This window comes from Populus nigra, chromosome 3 (genome assembly GCF_951802175.1).
Source record: "Populus nigra chromosome 3, ddPopNigr1.1, whole genome shotgun sequence".
Lineage (NCBI taxonomy): Eukaryota > Viridiplantae > Streptophyta > Magnoliopsida > Malpighiales > Salicaceae > Populus > Populus nigra.
This window is the reverse complement of record NC_084854.1, coordinates 24558386-24583255: the sequence shown is the minus strand read 5'-3', so window position 1 is coordinate 24583255 and position 24870 is coordinate 24558386. Positions and strand designations below refer to the sequence as shown.

At 30.2% G+C, this 24870-nt stretch overlaps 1 long non-coding RNA gene across 1 annotated transcript; it reads left to right on the top strand.

Moving 5' to 3' along the window:
• The first annotated feature begins 1692 nt into the window (after positions 1 to 1692).
• Positions 1693 to 2883, top strand: LOC133690243 (uncharacterized). Its single transcript, XR_009841400.1, has 2 exons — positions 1693 to 2160; positions 2457 to 2883. It is a non-coding gene; the product is annotated as an uncharacterized LOC133690243 (long non-coding RNA).
• Positions 2884 to 24870: the final 21987 nt, after the last annotated feature.

Here is a 24870-nt window from a genome sequence, read left to right as displayed (position 1 = left end):
ATGTTAATAGGCCTGAACGGACCATACTCGAGGATAGAGGGATGTCAGGTGACCATTTTGATCCATGTGTTGTCAATTTTAGTAGACATGTGAGGCATTAAATGCAACTTAAAAGTAGCTCCCCGAACTGTTATTTTCTGGCAAAATCGAGAAAGACAATGAACAGTGATCACACAACGCGTTGTCTGGTCCTTTTTTTTTTAAATGCCAAAACGGCATCGTTTTGGGTTAAATAAAGGAGTTTTGCCAAACTTCAATTAAGTCCTTTTTCTTTTGCATTCGTTCAATTGTACCCCTAATTAACCCTAAACCTTTGATTTAGTTCAATTTAGCACCTTCCGAAACTTCAATTGGGAAACCAAATTTACGCGCCTTTTGCACTTTAGTCCTTGGTCTCAGATTTATGTAATTTCATCCCTAATTAACCATTAAACTTTTAAATTCTTTAATTTCACCCCTGTTTTTTTGCCAATTGAGCCCCTATAATTTAGTGTCTTTTACATATTAGTCCTTTGCTGTTAATTTTATCAATTTAACCCCAAAACTTCAATTTTCTAGCAATTTGGCCCCTGATTTCATCAATTAACTTGGTAAAAATTAAATTTGGTCTCTTAAAATTTCAATCTTTTCAATTAAGCCTAAATTATGCCCCCAAACTTAATTTTTTTACCAATTAAACCCCAAATAAAATTAATTTGACCCATTTAAAGTATAATTAAGTCCTTGCACTTAATTAAATCCTTCAAGTGGACCCAAATTAATTCTTGAACATAATTAAAATTCAATTTAGCCCATGATTAAATTAAATTGGCCTATTGAAAATTTAACTATATCCTTGACTTAAGTTTTATGCAAATTCGTCCAATAATAATTTAATTTGACCTTGAATTTGTATTTTCTCTATTTTTTGGCATAATGAGATACAATTAAGCCTTGAATTTCCTCCGAAATTGCAGCTTAGTTTTTATGTATTTTTTTGGAATCCTCCCCTGTCTACTTTCTTCACGTCGCCATTCTTTATTTTATTTTATTATTTTTTATTTTTGAAAAAAATAAATTTCAAGGAATAACCCATAATTAGATTATGACATTCACTATCTCACCAAATAAAGAGATCTTTTCAAAATCTTTTTCTGTGGGTTAATTTCCACAATTTCACCAAATAAAGAGATCTTCTATATAAAAAAAATATGTTTCTTCTCATTTTTTTTAAATAATATAAAACTATTCTAAGGTTATATTTAATAACTTAAATTTTTATATTGAAATGTTTTTGTAATATAGTATCAAAAATTTAATAACTAAATAATTCTCATTCTTTTTAATTAAATTAAATAATTAAATACAAGATAATATACAGTACACTTGTTTAAATTTCAAGTAAAAATATATTTGAAACTTTATTTAACATTTTAAATTTTTAAGGTAAAATAATTTTTTAATATATCTATGCCGATCTTAAAAATCAGAGTATAAGGTAAAAAAAACAACATGATTCACACCGAAGATAAACATCCCTATTAGAAAATGAAGGATTAACTTGACGTTTCTGCGTTCTACCTAAGAAAAAAAATATTAATGGCCACTATATAATTTTTTATCCAAGTATATTCATTAAGATTAGTTGAACCAAGACATGTATATAGCCTAAGCAAATAGTGGGGTTTTGAGAGTGATAGGCTGATGGCTACTTGGGCTGGAAATGCATCTGTCCACACTCATTATATAAAAGCATAAATAATCTACCTCCCTGTTTTCTTAACCCTAAAGCAGTTCAAATTCTGATTTCTATAAAAACCCTTCATCAAGTAAACCATTTTTTCTTTCCTTCTTCAATCTTTCGACAATGGAAGCTGATGAGCATGTAGCTAGTGTTCATGGTTGTGAAGAAAAACTTTGACTACTATAAGAACTGATGCCAAGGTATTATAGCACAAGATCGATCATGCTCATGGTTGTGTTAACTTTGATTCTCCTTATGTTGCCTCCGGTTTTACCACCACTACCTCCTCCACCGCTGTGTCTTCTCTTTGTGCCGGTCATGATTATGTCTGTTCTAGTTATGTTGGCCTTATCTCCATCTTTCCAGGACCAAATGCTTTGCTGCATGGCGCCGCTACTATAGATAGCGTGAACATACTATATATAGAAAGGATGAAGGTATGCATGTGTTCTAAATATTGTACTCCATCTATATGATCCATAGATTAAATAAAGTACTCTATCTTTTTTCTTCTTTTTGATGAATGGAAGAGTTGTTTCTCCTTATTAATTTGTCATTAATTTTGGAGGAAGTAGTAAATTTGTATATAATTATATGTGCATATATATAATTGTTTTTTTTTCCTTTTTGGTGGGGGGTTGTGTAGGAGGTCTAATGGCCTGATTAGCTTAGGTACTCTCAAGCTCATTTCATCTCCTTTTGTTCATTTGTATTTCCTCTATTCGTATCCAAGATCTCCAAGGAAACTTGCGCTACGAGCTAGGATCCTATGAGGTTTCTTTTAGTCATTCTACTCAGAAGCGATGAGGAAATGAAAAGGGAAATTGCCCTAATCTTGAGATGGGTTCAGAGGCGGCCATTGCTTCAAATTCTTCATGGGCCATTTGATTTCAGATTTGGACTCTCAGCTTGTTCATGAAGCATCGTTAGGACTTTTATTTAAAGGCAGCAAGTGATGATCTTCCTCTATATATATATATATATGTAGTGAGGGCATCCATCTTCAAGACTGGTATATATGCTAGCTCCTTGTGCAAGAAATAATAGCAAGTTTCTTAGAGTACTAAAAGGTAGTAGATTTTTTCCATTCATGTTGTAATAGAAGAAAATGAATACAAATAAAGCTTTCAGTCATGAAGTTAATCAAGAACCATTAATTATAGGCTTCCTTCAAAATTTTCAATGCTTAAGATATTTTAGAAATCGCTTTGTTAGACAATGAAGGACAAGATTGATGAGGGTATGGTCTATGTTGTTGTTAAGCCTCACCTAATAAATGTCTGGGGCTTCTACTCACGGATGATTCATGCAATGCCTTGAAACAGATTCAAAGAACTTTTGAGCTTCCAATGCAATAAGTCCATGGCCCCCCTCTCTTATTTCATGATTTGGCACTACAGAATAGGTCGAATGGACAGAAGTTCTTTGTTGTTTTCTTTTCCCGTTTCCTTTAAGATTGTGTGTGACACATGTACATGTATAGCATCTGTACAGGCCCTGCCTTTGGAGCTCATTATTATAACAGACAAGCACTGTTAATGTTTATATGCAAATTTCTTGAGATTGAAAGTGAAGTGAGAATCTGTACGTACCTTCATGCACACTCCACAATAACAGGGGCTGAGATAGACATTTAAATTTGACGACAGGTTCCTACTTTTCGTTAATGGGGACCGAAAGCTTAATTAAGGAAGAGTACTTGTGTGGTGGGGGGGGGGGGGGGGCGATGAGCTCCATTCAGCATGGAAAACAAGCAACCAGAAGAAATTAATGCTGTTTCTATTTTAAAAAAAAACTTGGATGAACTAATTAATATGTAGGTGGGCTTTTTGGAGAGTGACAGGAACTAGCCAGGGGAGGTTTATTAGGAACAGAAATTATCAGTTAACCGGGAAATTTTCTTATTGTCTAACAAAAAGAAAAGCAGCCAAATTGTGGAACAATTGACACCATCCTAGCATCTTGGAGCATCTTGCAAAAAAACCAAGTGGGAAGCTTGACTTTAAATGATCATGAAATTCAATGAATCTTGTGGATTTTGAAACATCAATAATTGGTTAACTTTTGTTTCACTTGGTATAGGCTTCATCCTAGTGTTTTATATAAACCGAGTGTGAGAGAAGATTGTGGAGCAATTAGAATCAATCAAAATAGTCATACGTAACAATCCAATATAATCATTCAATTCAATTCTTTTTTATTTTATTTTTTATGATATCAATGGTAACAATTATATTTCCTACTAAATATTAGCTTTTATTTTTCCGGTAATCAGTATTTGACCTTAGTTTGCTTCTCATTCGGCCATTATTTTTGTTCTTTTTTTCATCAACTTGATATTGTGTTTTATGTTATCATTATCGATTTTTTTTTTTCAACATTTAAGAGATTATTTTTTTTATTTTTATTATCATCGTACTTTTCTAAAAGTTTTATAAAGGAAAAAGATTTAGAAGAGAATTGAAAACTATAGCCTAACCTTATTAGTTGAAGAGGTTCATATATCTCTAAATAGGACCTAGATAAATTATTTTTATTGTCTCTTATAAGATAATAATATAAATCATATTTTGAAATTTCACTTAACAATTTATATTTTTGAATTGAGAAGATTTTTTGACATAATATAAAAACTTGTTGATTAAACAATTCAAGTTTAAATCTTATCATTCTCATCTAATTAATAAACATGTGCAAGTTTTAAATTTAAAAAAAAATTATTCAAGAGAGTGTGTTAAAGAAAAAACTTATTATATTTCTCATCTCAATTAAAACAACTAAGCTATTTTTATGAAGATCATTAAAAACAATATCTCAACTTTCTAAAGTATCAAATCCATCTAAATTTACTTCAAATCTCCATGGATTTGAGGGGAATATTAGAAAATATAATGTAGAGAAGATTATGGAGTAGTTAGAATCAACCAAAAAATCAAACAAGATCATTTAAGGATTTTAATTAGAGGTGATTAAGATCAAATTATTTATTAGATGAATATTACCGATAGATATAATTCTCTCTCTTTTTGACTAAGCATATGGTTTTGCATTGTATAATAATTTGTATTAGTGGAAAGTGGACATCAAGATTAGTTAATTATACAGTACCGAAGAAAGTTTCAATTTGAATTAGCAGTGTTTTTAATCAAATTAAATCGACATTGGTCTTCGTAATAACGCCCGCAGTAAGCATTTCCATGTCTTTGGCATTCGCAAAATCAAAATATTCCATTAATTTTGATTGAAATCCTTCGAAACCTGTGCTCAGCACTTTTCCTTCACGATAAGGTAAAGCAGATCGGTATACCTAACAAAATGTATAGCTTCAAGCTTAGATCAAATTAAATCCTACCTGAAATTCGGCTAGCATATAAATATAGCCTCTCAAGCTCAAATATAAATGAACAAAAGAGTACTGAGTAAATATGAGACAAGGAATGATATATATATATATATATATATATATATATATATATATATATAAAGTTGGGACCATGAAAAGGATATAACCTCGGAAGGATCATTTCCCTTTCAGTACACTAGAATTAACCTGTCCTATATATAGAGAGAGAGAGAGAAGTTTCCTCCCTTTTTTATTGAATTATTTTTGCTGGGTAGATATACATGCATGTTCAGAGGATGTGAAATTGGTATTGAAAGCAAAAGGAGCTGGTTTTCCATCTGCCAAAAGAGCTCCCTCACTTAACCTCTGTGCATGTGCTAGTAATAGAAGCCAACAGACGACATTAATACAAAGCCAGAATTCTTAAGGCATAACCTTTTCTTCTCTTCTTTTTTGAGAAGGAAAATCTTTTATAGCACCAATAAAAGCAAAATAAAAGATTATAAATAAAATTTTATTAGAAAATAATATAAATTATATCTTGAACTTTATTTAATAAGTTAAATTATTGGATTAAAATGATTTTTTAATAATCTCATCCAAAAAAACTTTATAGCTTAGATGAATAAAGATTAAAAAATAAAAAACTATATACCTAACCAAAATATATAGAAAACAAAAACAAAATCAGGCTGCAATAAAGAAATTGCATGACAACTAGGTAGCACAAGAGTCAATTGTTTTTCTTCTCCTCTTCTTCGTCTTCTTCTTTTTTAATTTCCTCTTAGAATAGTATAACAATTTCCATTTTCTGGTTCACTGAACATGTTCCATCCCCACTATTTATCACTAGCTAGTAGCCCTCAATGACCAGCGGCGGCTAGGCTCTTTTCGCTTTCAGCTTTGATCAGTGTACCGCAGCCTACCAAGACGGCCAGAAAGTCTGATCTTTTTTTGTTGGTGACTGAACCGAATTAGTAGTGCCTGCCCTAGATAGTTACTTCTAGCCAAATTTTTCTTAGTGCGAATATAATTGATTTACACTGCAATGGACCTTCCTTAAATATCTTTATTATGAGATCAAGAGAAAGAAAGGCTAAATGGTACCCTATATATTTAGAGCTTTTGATTCTTCGCATTGATGTAATTTAGGTGAAGCATTATCGGCAGAAAATTAATTTGCAGTACTGATTTTAATTATCTTGAGCATCAAACAGAAGAAAGATTTCGTATCAGAGTAAAACAATTTAGCATTTTAGTGATTTGGGGTGGGCGGGGACTCCTTTGCCTGTAATGGCGAATCAAAAAGTCGCCAAAGGAAGAGAAAGTGTCATGTTTTGTCTTTTAGCAAAAAAAATAAGATTGCATTAAAACACATGACAATTTCACTCGACTTTCATTGGATATTCAATATGCCTTCTGAGTAGATTAGGTTTTTATCCAGCTGATTAGTGTCAAATCAAAGATGGATAAAAGAGAGGTGAGGGGTTCACCTACCCCATCACTTGATCCAGCCTTAACCCAATTATTTAACTTTGTTTCTATTTTATGAATTTATAATTTAATTATTTATTTTTTCATATTCATGGAGGGTTTTTATGATTTTATATATATCTTTGAAGTTTAGAATCTATTTTATTATTTATAATTTATGGATAGAGATGTAGTTTTTTTTTATGAAAAGATATAGTTTTCTTTAAAAAAATATTATCTAGATTGTTTTTTTATAAAGTTAATTTAAAAAGTAAATAAATCAAATCAAGTATCTAGAGGATACTTGTTGGGTGAAGAAACTCCTCCACCTGACCATATTTGACTGTGTTAGACATGTAGATTGGCGATGAATTTAGATATTTAGAATTGAACAAAATCTAGTTAATTCCAACCCAGTCCATTGCCATCATTGATCAAAATCATCTAAAATCATGATATTTACATGACGATTAATGCATTTTACCTCAGTGAACAGCTTGCAAATTTTGACCTCGTGCACTCTTGTGAAGGTAAGAGCTTTCCTATGTATTTTATGAAAAGAAAGAAAGAAAAAAGGCCTTTCATGTGCTTAATAAACTTCTCTAATTATCTTCTCTCGCATTTCAACTTTTTTTTTAATGTATTGAAAATTAGAGGGTGTTTATGGGAGTAAATGAGTGGTTACTCTCTTAACTTATTTTAAAGACAGATAAATAGATAATAAAAAATAAATCAAATCTGTAACCTACCATAAACAAGAAGAATATTTGTACGTACTCAGACTAAAAAATATTTTATTATTATTTTTTTATTAAATATGAATGGTTGCTCTCAAATCATTTTAATAATCGTATTACCTCTGGTCTATATATTAGTTCTCAAAATAGGAAAACAAAATCTTCCACGCCAACTTTTAATACTCATTGTTAGCACTTAAGGGAACAGATAAATATCCAAGAGGTGGAAAGCTCATGCTTTAAACGAGATTCATTCATGTTGAAAAAAATATTTATTTTCTTGATAGTTTATTATAGCACGACATAAAATGATGGTTTCTTTAGAAAAAAAAAACCCATTCGCTCAATTTATTCAAACATCTAACCCTTTATTGTCGTTTCATTATGTGATGGTATTTAATTTCTAAGTGTAGGATCAGATAAGAACTTGGTGCAATGAATCATCTAGAAAGACATGTCATACGTCAATTTGCATTTATCATTATATATTGGTCATTGGCCACATATTATTTAGAACCAATGAATTCTTGATATGTTGGGTTTGACTCCCACAGAACGTTCATATACGAGAGTCAAAGTTTTTATCAGCCCTTGATTTTTGGGATCTATACGTGTTCTATGGAACCATTTTCTTTTCGTTTCTCTTTTCCTTCACTTTTTTCTCGTAATTGAAGTCTAGGTTTTCTCTATGATAATGTTTTTTAACACTAAGATCATGACACGTGATCTTAGAAATTTTATTTGATGAGCTTAATATACCTTATACATGGAAGTCTAGACACCGAAAGCTTATCTATTAGTGGATATTGTTGACCGGAGTATCATTTATTTTTGTATTTGAAACGATGCTTGGATGCATTTTAAAAATATATTTAGTATTTTTTTTTGATAATTTTAATGTGTTGGTGTTAAAATTAAAAAAAAACAATTGAAAAAAAAATTATTTTAATATATTCTGCAACAATTTGAGAAATTATTAAGTATATTGTAACTGGTTCGAAAATAATTTTCGAGTCCTATATTTTTATTAGAGTCAGGAGTACAATTCCTGATATGCTGAATAATTCCCCGTTCAAGTGAAGAGTATATGCATGCACGTTTGTGTTCATAATTAATATTCAAGGAACCAACGTGGCTAGCTAAACTTGACATCTGGTACGGCTTAAATTCTTAAGCTTGTTGCGAAAAATATCAATAGAAATACTTTGACATTGTTGTTTGAATGGGAATTTATTGTTGAAGGAGAATTATAGTGAATGTTAACTTGTGGTATATTGTGGAGAATTTAATTGGTTAGAAATAAAAAAACTATAGTCAAATCTGGACTATTAAAATAAAAAAAAATTGACTCAAAGGTAGCTATTTTTTTTTTTTTTTTTTTTTTGCTACATAGTACACCACCACCGGTCCACCACCACACCAGTAGTGACCAAGCAGTAAGGAATTTCATGAAGGAGGTGAGGTGAATTTGTGCGTGTAATGTTTTATGTGTGTGTTAAATGGATAGCATCCTTAATTTTCAACAGTTTTGACGTGTTGCCAGGGCAGAATTAGGAGGGGGCTGGCCCTGCCAGGAAAAACAAATTTTCAGCTTTTCTTTTTTACTAAATTAGATTTTTAATTCTAAAAATAAAATTAAAATTAAAAATTTGACTCTAAAAAAAGAAAAGCAGCTTTCCTCCGTATCTGCTTGTTGCAGCAGTAATCAATGACATGCATGAACATGGACCACTCGATAGTTGTCTGCATAATGCATGCCTTAATTTCCAGAATAATTCCAGAGTCCTTTGGCAGGACGAGTTCTACTAATTACTATCGGTATGGTAATTATGGTGGCCAGGTGTGTATCCCAGACCTGATGACTTTTCACAGCATTCCAATGGTGACATTTGAGTAAATGACTACATCATGCATCAGCAATCACGAGTATATCAATAATGGCATTTTACACAGTCTAAATCAGCTAATTGTGCCATTAAGTTTTTGTTAGGACTAGATTATTTATCATCGTTAAAATTACTTTCCCATGAATTTTCCAACGACGATTTACACAATAACACGAAAAAGTTTAGCCAAAAAGTCAATTCTGGTTATAGCTTGATTTTTGTTTCCATATACTTGTAAACCCATCACCATATATATATATATAGGCAATTATAATTATAATTATAATATAGCCTGATTGGATTGACCAAAGGTTAGAAGTTGCTCGAAGTGTACACAGAAGAGGAACTAGAATTTTGAAATGGGACAGGCTATGAAAAAATCAGGATGAAATTAAAAATAAAATCAATGAAATTAATTCTTAATAATTTTTGGTACAAGAAATATGTGTTTTTTTATATATTTTTTACATGAAGCTTAACTTGAATGGTTTAGATTTGTGATGCCCTTTGTAATTTAGAGGTTTCGTCTAAATTTTTCAATTTAATTATGTAAATATTTTTTTTTCAAAAAAGCATATTTACTTCTTATTATCTATGCTCACATAAACATTCTCAAGTCCTGAAACGGTGTGTGTAAATGAAATAATATTTTTCGTTGGATACGTGATCAGTTAATTTATTTATACGATCAATTTATACTTGGAAAAAAATCAAAGTCCAGATTTGAATTTATAAAATTTCATTGCTTAGAAAAGAAAGAGACTTTCTTGGTGATTTAATCTAATTGAATGTGCTCCCCCAGTAACTAAAATTAATATCATATATTAGGCATAGAATAAACAGAGAAATTGCATTAACCGCCATTAATTAAGGGTCATTATTTATTAGCTATATCATTCAGATTAGTTGAATCAGGACATAGCTAGCATTAGGGTTTGAAAGGGACTCGTAAACTAATAGCCACTTGGCCTAATTACAATTCTCTAACCCTAAATTCGGTCTTTTAACTTCTCGTTTCTACATAAACATCCCTTCAGTAACCTGAAATTAAGTCCTTCTCTTGAACACTAAATGCTACAACAATGGAGGCCAATGAAAATGAGTTATGAGCTGGAAATCGAGGCGGGCTGGTGTTATTTGACTTGGAGAAAGAGAAAATTCAGCTAACGCAAAGTTTGATGGTAAGCTATTGTAGAACAAGCTTTTTTATCATGGTTATGGTTGTGTTGACTATCTCTATTCTAGTTCTACCACTGGTGCTGCCACCATTACCACCGCCACCTTTGGTTCTTCTCTTTGTACCACTCATGATCTTGTCCCTTCTTGTTTTATTGGCCTTAAGGTCATCACAAATGCCCAACATGGACACCAATAGTGCAGTTTGATAACAAATACTGATTTCTCTCCTCTCTCTTCTACGATCCTTTGTTTCCCTGTATAGAGCCTTCTGGTGGTTTATCCAAGAGAACTGGCCTGATATATATCTGTGTTGCAAGATTAAATCTGTACATCAAGATTATGCTTGATATATCATTTCCCTTGTTGTTTTCTTGGCCTTAAATCCATCACAAACTTTTTTTTGGTTTTGCATTCTTCTTTTAATTAATCAGTTTATTAGGTGATTCTAATTCTCTGCTGATCATGTAAAAATTCTTGAAGAAAGAGGAGAGATCATACAAGCTCTCAAGTATACTTTCCAGTATTATGTGTGATGCATGGAGTGTATAAAAAGAAGCATTTGGTAATTATTGCTACTTCCTGAATATGCAAGATGGTGATGAAGATTCTCCATAGCTATGCTATTTGCTTAATTTCTACTTGATTGTCCGAACAAGGCATAGCCCAAGTCATTTCATTGCTGTACGTATTGCACCATCGAACAATATGGCTTTTAGTTTCTGGTAAATGTAGAGCAATGGCCTTTACTTATATACTTGGGATAAGAGATCGAATCCATTCATAAGATGATTTTTTTTTTCAAATTGCATTTTAATCCCACAGCCTGATTAAGATTGTATCGTATTGACTCATAAGAGCTATGAAGATTTGGGAATTGGAATTTCACGGGCTCGTATGCGCAGGCACCCGTGAACACACTTATATGTATGGATTCGAGAATTTGTGAGATTTTCTTGTTTCAACGGAAAGTAGAAGTAATATTTTGGCATCTTCTTCTCTGTGATGTTTATGCATTTCTCTTACAAAACGCTCCATGCAATGACGAATCCATGATTTGATTGTTGATTTTCTGATGGAAAATCTAGATTGGTAAAAAAACCGTCATGTATAATATATTTCCATCTGTTTACAGCTCAAGACCCAGCCTAGGGTCAACCTGGCCCGGGGCTTGGGTTGAGCGGATTTATACGAGGCAATCTAAGCTAAGATTTTTTTAAAAATAAAAAACCCACAACATCAGGCTTTAGGTCAGCAGATCATAACAATGTCATGCATTTTGCGTCAAGGTTCAAAAGCATAGTGGAAAAGTGACGCGAATGACTAGCACTTACAATGTCAAAATAAATTCCAGCTTTTCACAAAAGAGGAGTGGAGCACAAAGCCGCAGGGATTCAATGAACTAAGTGCGATAGATATTCACAAATTAAGGTAATCTGCTGTCCAACTTGCACGATACAAGGGGTATAAACAATTAATATTGGTAAAGTATTGTGTTTTTTTATTGATTTTGGCTCGAGGGTTCCTGTAATCCTTGCCCCAATCTAGCCATAATTAAGGTAATTTTAAATTTTGAGAATAGTGTTCGTTTGTGTATACAATATCAAAAGGGAAAGAGGTCCAGCTATTTGGTTGTTAATTTTAAATATCCTTACTAATATTATATCTTAGTTAGGTATCACTCCTCCTTCAAAATCAGCCTGGAACTGAACAATCTCACGTGTGCATTTTTTTTTTTTTTTGTGAAGATGAAGCCTGAAGTTAATTGTTTTTCTATGTACACAATTGATCAATGGTGTTATTAGAAATACTAATCAGTTAATTAGATATATTTTTATCAACTGTGTGCCCATTTCTGATCTGTAATTTGAAGGATTCTGATTTTTACAGGTCTTTTTTATTTTCTACAAGACAGGTCTTGATCTCAATGCTAAGCTAGCAACCACAGAGGTCTTAGACGCCACAGCACGCTTCGAGTTGTAGTCGTTAATTATTATACTGGAAAGAAAGAAAGCAGGTAAGAGATAAATAATTAACGAACTAATAAAGTAATTAACTAGTATATATCAAGGTAGAATTCAAGTGGTATTTCCGAGAATCAACTTGGATTATTATGTGATCCCGACAAGATTTTGTGTTCACATTCTTTGTAGAAACCACCTAAATAAACAATAGTGTCTTGAGAAACAAAGAGAGATGCATTGAATCTAAGACAAAGAGATAAAAAAGATGACAACCACTTGCATCACCTTCGGTAATTTACAATTTAGATGAAACTAATTGAATATCATAGACGGATTAATAAAAAAATGAAACTAGTTTTTTTATATGGACCATAGCATAGTGCCTTTATATATGCTGATGAACCAACCCATGACTTAAGAGATTGCACACGCACACGAGTGCGTTTGTGTGTATATATATATATATATGTCAAACACGTCTTTTATTTGAATTTTATATATATCTAATTAGTAGTTGTAATATCTTCTTAATATCTATATATTCTCAAAAACATATATCTTCTTAACTTATATCTAAATTTAATATGCATAAAAAGGGAATTTTTTTTTAATAACAAGGATAGGAAGAAAAAACACCATATCACATAAGTATTTAAGGTTGTGTTTAATTTAGTTAGTGTTGTATAACAGAGTAGATAAATACATAAAACAAATAGAAACATATTTGGTGCAGTGACAGAAATAAAAATATATAAAAATAAATTTATCTCTATGACATTTTCATTTCATTACAAAAGAGTCATAGATCATGGAGATAGAGATAACATATCTCCCTACAACTATTATTTAAAAAAAATAAAAATTCATTTCAAAACTATATTAAAAATAAATTTATTTTATATTTTTAACTTTATTTTTTTAATTAAATATATTTTTATCTTTTTTGTATGTGTTTATTCACTCTATAATATTAACTATATGCAACCTAAATAAATTGTAAAGTGTGGGAATCTATGTATCCCAAAACACACACACACATATATTTCTCATCAATGGGGGATTAAGGTTGGGATTTTTAAGGTAGAGTTTAGAAAGGTTTGTTTTTATGATTTAACATGGTTTTTAAATTGTTTTTTATTTGAAAAATATTAAATTGATATTTTTTAAGTGGTTTTTAAAGATTTTGATGCATTAATATTAAAAATTAAAATAAAATATTAAAAAATATTATTTTAATATATTTTTAATTTAAAAATATTTTTAAAAACATTATTAAATACACATTTAGTACTTATAGTGCTTTTCTCTTTTCAGGCACCCATGATAATTCATCATGAGCCTTACTCGTACGTGAAAGAGAGAAAAATAGTATACCAAGTACTAGATAATCATTGGAAAAGTGAGTTTGTTTTATAAACGGAAGCCTAGATTCAAGTGCTTTGAGTGTTGATGGAGAACACCACTGAATTTAATTAGGCTATGTTAAGAAATAATATTGAGAAATAGAAGTCACTATAAAGAAATCAACTTACAATAAAGTTTGTTATAGAATATATATAGAGTTCTTTAATAAAAATTATTGTAAAATCAAATATCAAATGTTTATACCTTGAGGGTCTCATTAAAAAAAATTAATTATTAGGCTAAATTGATATTTTAACATAACATAATTACATCAGAATTTTGATGACTAACCATTGTAGTAAGTTTAAATCACACTATATTTATTTATTTATTAAATTAAAATATAATTAATAGGTTGAATCAGTAATTTCACTGTTAATAACAATCTTAGAAGGAAATATATACTTTCCAAATCCTCATTGAGTACTGTTTTCATCAATAATTCAGCATTTATGGTTGATACCTAGCTGGAGTCCCATACCTAAACATCGACAAATTGTTCACATCTCACCGGCAATAACAAATAATGAAACGAAGGAAAAGGAAAGAAGATACCTTATGCAGTGGCCTTTAGCGGTCATATTCATATTTACAGAACTCAAGGCAACCAGATGCTAACTTATTGATGCCAATTGTAATTTTATTGTGTTCTTTTATCCCTCCATCAGACAACTTGGAAACGTGAAATAGAACTTTTAGATCATTTGATTATAAAATGAAACTAAAGGCATTTGGGAAATGTTCTGTTGTAAAATAGCTGGCTATAGGTGAGCAAGCTAGTGGCATTCTATGGTTTGTATTAATTGTTTTGTGAACCCATGTGCTAAGGATGGAACATTAATGTTATTTTTAAACTAATCTACACATCAATCGAGATTTTTTTTTCAATAATTTTTAAAAAGGTAGCGTAATACATTCAAATTGGGGCTATGTTCATCTAAAATTATTGATTTAAAGCTAGTTTTATGAATTGATTTGGAAAGCCTAGAACCTGGGCAAGGTTTTAATTGAATTTAATAAGACATCAACTTGATAAAAACTTGTTAATCTCCATCCAAACCTATTAAGTTTAACACCAAGGAGATAAATAGAAAGCGCAAAACAATATTGTTTTAAAAATAATTAATTTATTTTAACTTGGTAACTCATGGATTAATTTGATTACTTAGTAAACAGTTAAACGAGTGGGTTTTTCAACCTGATTTTTTGTCATTGAAGTCATAAATGGATTTATTTAAATCTTTATAGTGATTGTCATATGTTTTTCAAGTTAAAAGTGGTTAAAATGAATTTTTTTAGTCTAAGAACTTTTTCCCTTTGATTTTCTAGCTACCTCTATGGAGCTTAAATTTTGAAAAGCATATAACAAGTGATATGACTCAACAAAATTTGGAACTGTTCCGAATTAATGTTTTTTTTTCTTCAACCACATACAAAATATTGTGACTTTGTTTGAAATTTTCATTTTAAATTTTCTTTTAAAGCCATAATAGATTTTTATTTACAAAACAGTGCTTATACTTTATAAAACATCATGATATTAGATTAATCATTAATTTTATAAGTGTTTGTTTTTTATATTATTAAATAAAAACTAATTAGAAAAACACAAAGTCAAATCGGAAGTTTTAAAGTTTGATTCACTAAATTTAATAATAGTGTTAAAAGAATTTCTATAGCATAAACATTATTTTTTTTTTACAATAAAAAAGGATTTTGTCCAACCGGGCAAGAAGTAATCTAGTTTTAACAAAATAAGAATATTACAAAACTAATTAAGTATTGCGCACCCATGTCGTCAATTTGTTGATGCCAGAGTTTCTAAAACTTTAAGAAAACCCTAGCCAAGGATTCAATTTCTTATTAAACCTAGCTTTGATTATATATAGAAAGATTGCACAATATCGATCCAAGTGCATGCATCTCAATTCTTCATCAACCTTATCCCATTCCCGGCCGTTCTTAATATTCTACCAATCTTATGTGTCGCCCACGTAAGAGCTTAATTTTAAAGAAATATTTAGATTAAAAAAGAAAAGGCAATTCAGTGATGATCATCAGCATCGTGGCCAAACAATTCCACACCTTCGACATCCAAGTGAAGATTAATTTGTCCTCTACATTATGAATTGGTCAAGAAGGAAGCCTAAATCCGGCCTTCAAATAACATGACAAGGCAAGAGTACTTCTTCTTTGAAAGAAACTTTCAAAATGTTATGTAGACTTTCTGGGGAAAAAAGGGGGGGAGAAAATTGATAAAATAAAAATTTATGGTGGAGAAGAAAGGAAGAAAAGAAGCCAAGATTCAAGAAAGGTGGAAATGATTTTATTTTATTTTATTTCATTTCATTTCATTTCATTTTTAAAGGTGGCAGATTAAGGTTTAAGACAGGCCCATCAGGCAGAATCTATAAGAAATTAAGAAGCAAAAGACCACCAGTACAAATTATAATTATGTTGTCGAATAGTTCTTGTTAATTATTCATTATCAAAGTGGAGGGTTCTTATTTTTTTGAACAACTCCTGTTAATCCGTTATCAAATTAGACTAATAATAAAAACATTTACAGTACGAATTGCAATTTCTGGAGTGTAAGTTGAAGGATTAAACCAGTGTTCTTTTTTGCTAATAAAGCAATTAAGGCATTGAGACACTAGAGTAGAAGATCAGGAATACTTTAGGGATCAAAACGTATTATTACCTCCAAGCGAGTCTGGGTACAAAAGGCCGGTCCAAGCAACACTTTTGGGCTGGTAGGTATTCAAAATACCAGTGGGTATGAATCCATGCAAAGTTACAGTAGATCCTTCTCCTCTTTCATCCATTTAGATTCAAACTAGTTTTAGAAACTCTCGCTAAGTTGCGACTTAAATAAAAACAAATTGACAACAAAATAAATTGAGATAATAAAAAATTATTTAATATTATTATTATTATTATATCAACTTTAACAAGTTAACTTTAAAAATTCTTGATCTGACTCAAATCCGCCATCTGAACCACAATAAAATGTTATTATAACCCAACTCCAATCAATCCATCGATGTTACCTCATTTTACATATTCTAAAAGAATCAGCACCAAGAAAATTTATTTCATTTTAATTAAAAATTATTTTAAATTAAAAATAATTGACGTACATGAAATCAATAATTCAATTTGTTTTAGAACAAGTTCTTGAGTGGATGTGCATTAGGCATGCAGGTCGGAACTTTTTCAAAAAAAAAAAAAAAAAGGTGAAGATGGGGGTACACCGTACACGTTAATTAATTAATTAATTAATTCATACATAAAAAAGTGGACTCATTTAAAACATGTTAATGTGGTTTACTGCCTGCTCTACCCTAATAGGCAGCCATTGAATTTCAAGCCTGAGAAAAGAGAGGCAAGGAGACGGACACATCAGAAGTTTCAGTATATCCATTACAGCAGCTAGCTAGCTAGCTAAAACAGAGTACTCGATGTCCCACACGTAACTGGCATTTCCCTCGACGTTAATTAAATTTCCACGAAATTTCTTAGTTTCTTTTTCCAAATACTTCACCCGAAGGAATATATGCTCCAATTACAGTAGATTTATTCATATCTTTTAATTTTCTGAATTCAAATATTAAGAAGAAGTCTACGCTCAAGAAATTTCCACGGAAATCATGATAAGAAAGACCTTTCTGCTGTCGAGACTTGAGAAAACCAAAATCCTTTTATTTCTTTAGGAAAATGCTACAACCACCCTGAGAGTGCAACCTGATGGAGGTTTTAAATTATGGATTTAAAGAAATAATAAAATAAAAAATTACAAGGTTAATTCGGTCAAATTATGTTAATTTTAAATTTATAATTTTTTTTACACTTGATTAAGTTCTAATTCAACAGGATAAGCCGAGTTTAGTGAATGACAAGTTCACATTTAAGTGTTCATTTCAAGTGGGAAAAAAATGTGATGAACAGTGATGGCAATATTTTTGTCATTTAATTCATATAAAAAATCGTACGTAGTTTTCCCTTCTTTCCTATCTGAGAAACGACAATGTGTTGTGTTCTGTTATAATGTACTTTTTAAAATATAATTATTTTTACAAAAATACAATAATTCATGAGTAAATAAATAAAAGTCATTTGCTCTTTTTTCACCCTTATGCAATATTAAGATGTGTCTTGAAAAATAATAATTGTCATTCCTTTTTTTTCATCTCTTAGGATATTCTTAAACAATCATTTATTTATGAAGACTAAATTTCTCTCGTTGAAAAAAACTTTTTACAAAACTTTTCTTAAACTGTGAATTCTAACTAAAAATATAAGTAACAAACACACATTTAATAGTATTATTATTAAATTTAGCCTAATATAATTGGTTAACCCAATGAATGGTTAATTAAAGACCTAATTTAAATTAAGTTTCAAATAAAATCAAGTAGGAATTACCCGGTTAAAATTAATTTATTCAATAATCAATTCGCTTAAAAAATAATATTATTTTAATTTTTTTTTAATTTTAAAACATATCTTTTTATTAATTTAATTAATTTAAATTAATTCACTCAACTTGTAATCTCTTAACCTAGATTAATAATCAAATTGAGTTAAGCTAAGCTTTCATGAAAATTAATAATTAATATATCTAAAAAAAATTACAAATAGTATCATTTTCCAAATTAGAAAGGAAAAAAAGCGATTATATGGCAGCCACCAGCAGTTAATAGTAATTACAACAATACGTTATGGTTAGCTAACCAGGAGTAAGCTTGAATCTGATTGGTCACACCTTACATAAGTTGCCTGCAGCTAGACCCAGATAGCAGTACTGATAACGCAGCCTTACATCAATTCTATGACTATCACCTCGTACATATACTCTTCTCTTGTTCAAAATCCTCATCCAAATTCTCCTCACCTCTTCTCACCCCACTTTCCGAATCCCCATTTTGATCTGCGGCTAGCTGCCGGAATTAATGAAGCATTATTGTATGGTGAAGAGTTTGATGTTCAAGTGTTTCAGCTTGAGATCAATAATCTTTCTTGTTTTCTTGACCATGTTGCTTGTGTTGCTGCCGTTGATGTTGCCACCATTGCCGCCACCTCCATCAATACTTATGTTTCTTCCAGTTTTGATCATGTCCTTTCTAGTTTTGTTGGCCTTCTCTTCGTCTCAAATCCCTCATATTGCACTGCACTCTTCTACATGACAAGGTACTTCCGATCGATCAATTTCTTGAGTTTGCAAGAGTACCAACTTGCTAAAAACACCATGGATGGTGAAATCAAGTTTGTGGGAATGAACCAAGGCATCAAGTCTCTCTAGCTAGCGTACTGTCTACATGGAAGAGATATGGAAGAGATCGAAAGGTTCGATCCATGTAGAAAATGTAACAAGATATAGATCAGGATTTTGGTAAGGTGTTCTTAATTTCTTTGAAATCCTTTTCTTGTGTGTGAACCGAATTGCTTAATATTGTTTTATTGTTTATAATGGTTACCTGAGAGAATCAATCCAATTTACATACTTGGGAAAAATTCCAAGACACCGGCAGTGCGACACTCGATTATGCCACAGAGAGTGGTGGCCGGATGTTTGTGTGATTCGGCCATGGCTTAGAGGTCATAATTGGATGTACAACTTGTGATGCGTTTGGATTTTCTACAATATATAATATCTTGAAACCAATAATAAGACTTTCGTTACAGAATCTGAGTTTCTTGTTTGAATAACAAAAGGTGAAGTCACGGTAACTTGAAGTTATGGTAACAGTAGCTAGGAGGCACCAATCTTTAATTCTGTCATGGAACTAGACTTTACTTGGGTTGTGGCAGGCGTTTTCTGTCCTGCCAAGGACAGCAAAGTATGCTGAAAACAGACTGTCAAAGCCTGGTCAGACATATGTGTTAGGTTCTTTGAACCATAGCTTCCTTGAGTTTTTTTTTTTTAACACGGCAAGTAAAAAAAATAAAGAAACACAGGTGGAAAAATATCTGAAAAATTAGCACATTTAAACGAGTTACTCGTTTGAAATTAAACACTATTTTTTTTTTTCCGCTCGTCCCCTCTCATGCCGAGATCTCTCTCTCCACAATCAAATTATTACCCCAAACTATCCTAAAACACTTCTCTTCCTCTCTCTAAAACACACTATTATATCTTACCTTGATCTCTATAATATTCAAAGATATTGTATTTTTAAAGAGTGACAACCTATTATTGATATAAATACCTAAATAACATTATATATATTTCATTACACGCTATTTCATTACACCAATCTGATTGCGTTTCCCGAGATGTATACGCAATCTGATGCATTATAGCTCTGGTATCCAAGACAGAATCAATTGATATACAATATTATTTTATATTTATTAAATATCAAAATAATTTTATTGTGGATGATGATTGCTAATTGATTTTTAATGTATATAATTAGATTAATTACTTTGTATGGAAAGCTCAAAAAGCAGCAACGACTGTCCGTGAAAGTCTTGATGAGATAGGATATATTGTGGTCAACACCACGCTCAATTTATGTCGTGCAGACTTCAAGAGATTGAGGTTGAGTATCTTTAAGTAGCATTAACGGAAGATGAGATTGCTTATCGTGGAAGTGTTAGGGATGTTGGTCCGTCCATAAGCATTCCAGACCTGTTTACAAGTGATATCTAATTATATCTACGAGCTGGGATGATATTGGTACTCCTTAAACCTACATGGATATTATAGACTCGATCTCGAGTTGAACAAGATAGGGAAATTATTAGATATAATTACATATTATTATATGTTATTATAATTGTGGATAAATGTATAGTTAGTTTAATTTTTAATAAAATGTAATGTTGTTTTAAATGTTTGTGTACATTTGTTATTTATGATTTAATATATTATATCCTACTTATGTGAATTGTGTTTTAATGGTGGAGAAATGATTATTTGTGATTGTGCAAATTGCTTTGTTTTGCAAGGGAGTTGATAGTAGAATAAACTATATACGTCTCGTTTAGAGGAGTCGCAGATGTTATTTGCAACTCTCTCAACTATGCTAGTTTTCTAATTATTTTCCTGCGTATGTTACTTTACAAATTAATTTTTTTAAATGTGTTAACTTACCAAAACACATCGAGAGTGTTTTTGAACTCTAGCATGGTAAAAGTAATAATAAAATAACATAGTGCAAAATATATTTAGGAAAGTAACACAGTTTAGAGAATCATAGATGATATCTGCAATTCGAAAGTTGCAACATTTAATAAGAAGAGAGGAAAAAAAAGAAATAATAAAAAAAAAGATCTTAAAGTCACACTAAAACTCTGATGATGACACCATCGGTAGCATTGAAAAGATCTCAACGAGACAAATCCAACGACACCGAGAAGGTAACTGAACCCCAACACCTTTGAACGGCTCATGTGGTATACTTCATTCATCATTTGTGACCTTCTTTAGTGTCATTGGATTTGTCTCGTCAAAAGTTTTTCAATGGCAGATGTGGTGTTATCATTAGAGCTTTAGTGTGTCTCCAAAGTTATTTTCTTTCTTTCTTTTTTTTCCTCTCTCCTCATTATAATTTATAAAGAGAAAGGAGAGAGAAAAAAATTAAAAAAAAATAAAGAAACCACAAAGGCAAATCGAAACTCCAATGATGATACCTTCAGTATCGTTTCAAATGGAAAATAAATATTATTAGCATTAGAATTTAAAATATTTTTTTAATATTAATTAAATTTTTAATTGAGAAACTATTAGAAAAATATATTGATTTTTTAAAAATATTTTTGATAAAAAAATCATAAATGGTATATAAAGCTTGAATTTTGTTTTAAAGGTTGTTGCAACTGGTAATTGAGAAACTATTAGAAAAATATATTGAGCTTTTTAAATGACATATGAATATTATTGTCGTCAAAATTTAAAGTATTTTTTTAATAATAAGTAAACATTTAACAATCATTTTAGGTCAAAAACGTAAATTATTGAATAAAACTTTAAGAATAGCACATTAATTAATTCAAGTAAAAAATCTTCTTGATATTATATCACAAATCATCTCAATTCCAAGATTTAAATTATTAGATAAAGCTTTAATAATGGTTTTATATTATTTTTTAATGACATCAACCTAAAAATTAATGAATTTAAGCTAAAAAGACGAATTGAATATCCTAGATGAACACTAAAACCTTATCTGAGATATCAATTTTTTGACTGGCATAGTTTTTACAGCACGATTACTAGACACCCTGTACATTTATCACCACCAACATACCTAACAGCCCAGCTAAAAAGTATAAGCAACAAAATATTGACTCAATATATATATATATATATATAAAGCTCTGCCCCTCGGTTATAAATTAATGAAAAATATATTGAGTTTTTTTTTTTTTTTTCACGAAGCAAGCAAGAAAGGGATTACAGCCTGTATGGTATATGAATTTCATTTGGTGGTGGAAGGGAGCAGATTCTCGTTGTTTTTATGGTTTAATCTGGTTTTTAAATTATTTTTTATTTAAAGTTTAGTATTTTTTAATAGTTTCATTGTTTTTATGGTTTAACCTGGTTTTTAAATTATTTTTTATTTAAAATTTAGTAATTTTTAATAGTTTTGATGTGCTGATATTATTTATATATATATATATATAACATTATTTTAATATATTTTTAATTAAATTTTACTTTTTCTTAAGAACTTTACACTGCATTAAATGCATAAAAATCAATAAAATTAAGAATTTTTTTTATATTTTTGCTTGTCGTCCGTTTCCACTTTTTAATGGTACTTAGTATAAAGGATGAAAAAATAGATTGATTAAAAAAAAAAAAAACTTTTGGGGATGGCCTTTTCGCAGTCAAAGGGATGATAATTGTTGTATCATGAATATAATTCCTACATATTGCCGTCAATTATTCCAGTGATTTGGATCAATTACTGCACCCTTAATTGGAAGCAGATTGCTAGCTAGCAAGCTAGAATCTAAGGCCTTTCTTTAAACTCGAATGGCGAAGGCTATATCTGCTTTTACTTTAGAATTTTTTCCCTCAACTCTCCATCATGATTACGATAATTCGAGCCTTTTGTAGTGAAATTAGCTTTTTTTATTTTTTTATTTTGGAAACAGTATCCTCGATTCCCTCCAAATGATCGATCCCTTATTTACCTATTGTGTTTCGATGAGAAATTTTATAGTAATTGAGGAGTAATTACTAATTGAACAACTATATATATATATATATATATATATATATATATATATTTAAATAATTTTGACACCCGAATCAAACTGAGTTTAAAGCTTAATTATAGCATGTTTATAAAAATCGAGCCTATATATATATAATCATTGAATATGAAGTTTTTCTTTATTTTTAAATCTGAAATATTTCTATATTAATTCTCGTGTATTTAAATTATATCAACATATGCGATACCATCAAAAGTAAATTGTTAGTATCAAGATTAAAGGATTCGAATAATTTTGCTTTATTATCTTATATACCAAAAATAGTATTATCATTTACCTATTGTTGTTTAATGATAATATAGTATTTTTTTCAAGTTCAATTTCAAGTTCAAAGAAACCATCAATCTAACCCGTAACATATTTGCATGCTAGTAAGTTAGTATTGTTTAACTAAGATTGTGTTTGTTTTTGTAGTCCGATTATATTTTTAAAAAGTTTTGATTTTTTTGTTTTAAATTAATTTTTCATATGTTTTTATATCATTTTGATGCACTAATTTTAAAAATAAATTTTTTAAAAATATATTATTTTAATAAAGTAAAAAATATTCTGAAAAGCAATCTAAAACACCCTCTAAATCATAATATAGGATAAGTCTTTATAATTAATATATCACCATTGAATTTATATTCGTCAATGGCACACATTTTTCCACATTGAGTAAAGAAATGTGGTAGTACAAAATTTTTAGTAAGTTTAGCATTATTTTGTATACTTAAGGCACCTCCTCCGAACTTCCTTTTTTTTTTTTTTAAATGGAGCATTTTAGACTAGATTTTTACTCAACCAAATATTAAAAAGATCATTCATACTCAAACCCACCCTTAAGAAAAGAGAAATTTCCCCTCTGATGGCAACAGCTCCCTTGATTCTTTCACATTTATCGGCCATGTTCTTGCTTGCCAAGCATGCAAGCGATGAAAAAAACTGGTAGAATCATAATAATGTCAAAAGTTAAAGAGAAGGACAGGTTTTACTCCCTCTTCTATGTCACGCACCAAGCTTTCATCATTGCTTTCTCCCCTGTCCATTAGCAGGGCGAAAGAATCTTCAAGTACTGGTGGAAGGTGGAAGGTGGAAGGTGGAGGGTGGAAGCTTAAAATAAAAAAGAGGCAAGGACGGCTCCTTTCACACGCAAAGGTAAACTCCAGCATATGATTTGCATTTTTTTCATTGTTAATAAGGTACAAAATAACATTCACTTCAAAATGCATGGAGAATTAATTTCTCAGCTAAAATGCATGGAGAATTAATTATTATTTTTTTAAGACAAACATACTTTTAAAAAATATAAGGTATTGCCTTCTATATTCAGTCTCATCGGTTTATTATTTATCCTTTGATGTTAATTTTTTTATTTTAATATTTTTTTTTATTTTTGTTAAATATCTTTACTCGTACTAGCTTTATAAGTCAAAATTATATTATTATTTTTTTGGCTGGATTAGATAATTTTTTGGGGTTAAATATCTTTAAAATTAAGTTGTTCTTCCTTTTTTTTCTTTCTTTCTTTCTTTCTTTCATTCACATGGAAGTATTTGTGAGATTCAATGATGGGCATAAAAGAAAATACATGCATCTAGGGCACGCTGTTTAAAATAGCAGTAATGCTTTCATGCCAAAATTCAAATGAAATTACCCAGAGATTTCCTTCACCGACTGCTGAATTTCATTTTTGATGATAAAACAGGGGTTTGTTTCTTAAATTATTATTCTAGGCTTAATTATTAAAGAATATCATAAATTATCAGTTGAAAGTGTAAATAACTTGCTTAATATTTCAACCATAAATCTGTTCTAATGATAATAAGTTTCTTATACTTATAAAAAATTGTGAATTCAAATTCTTTCTCTGAAATATTTATGCTTAAAAAATGGTTGATTACAATATAAGGTTATCCCGCTAACTATTGACTATTAATGTTAATAATTA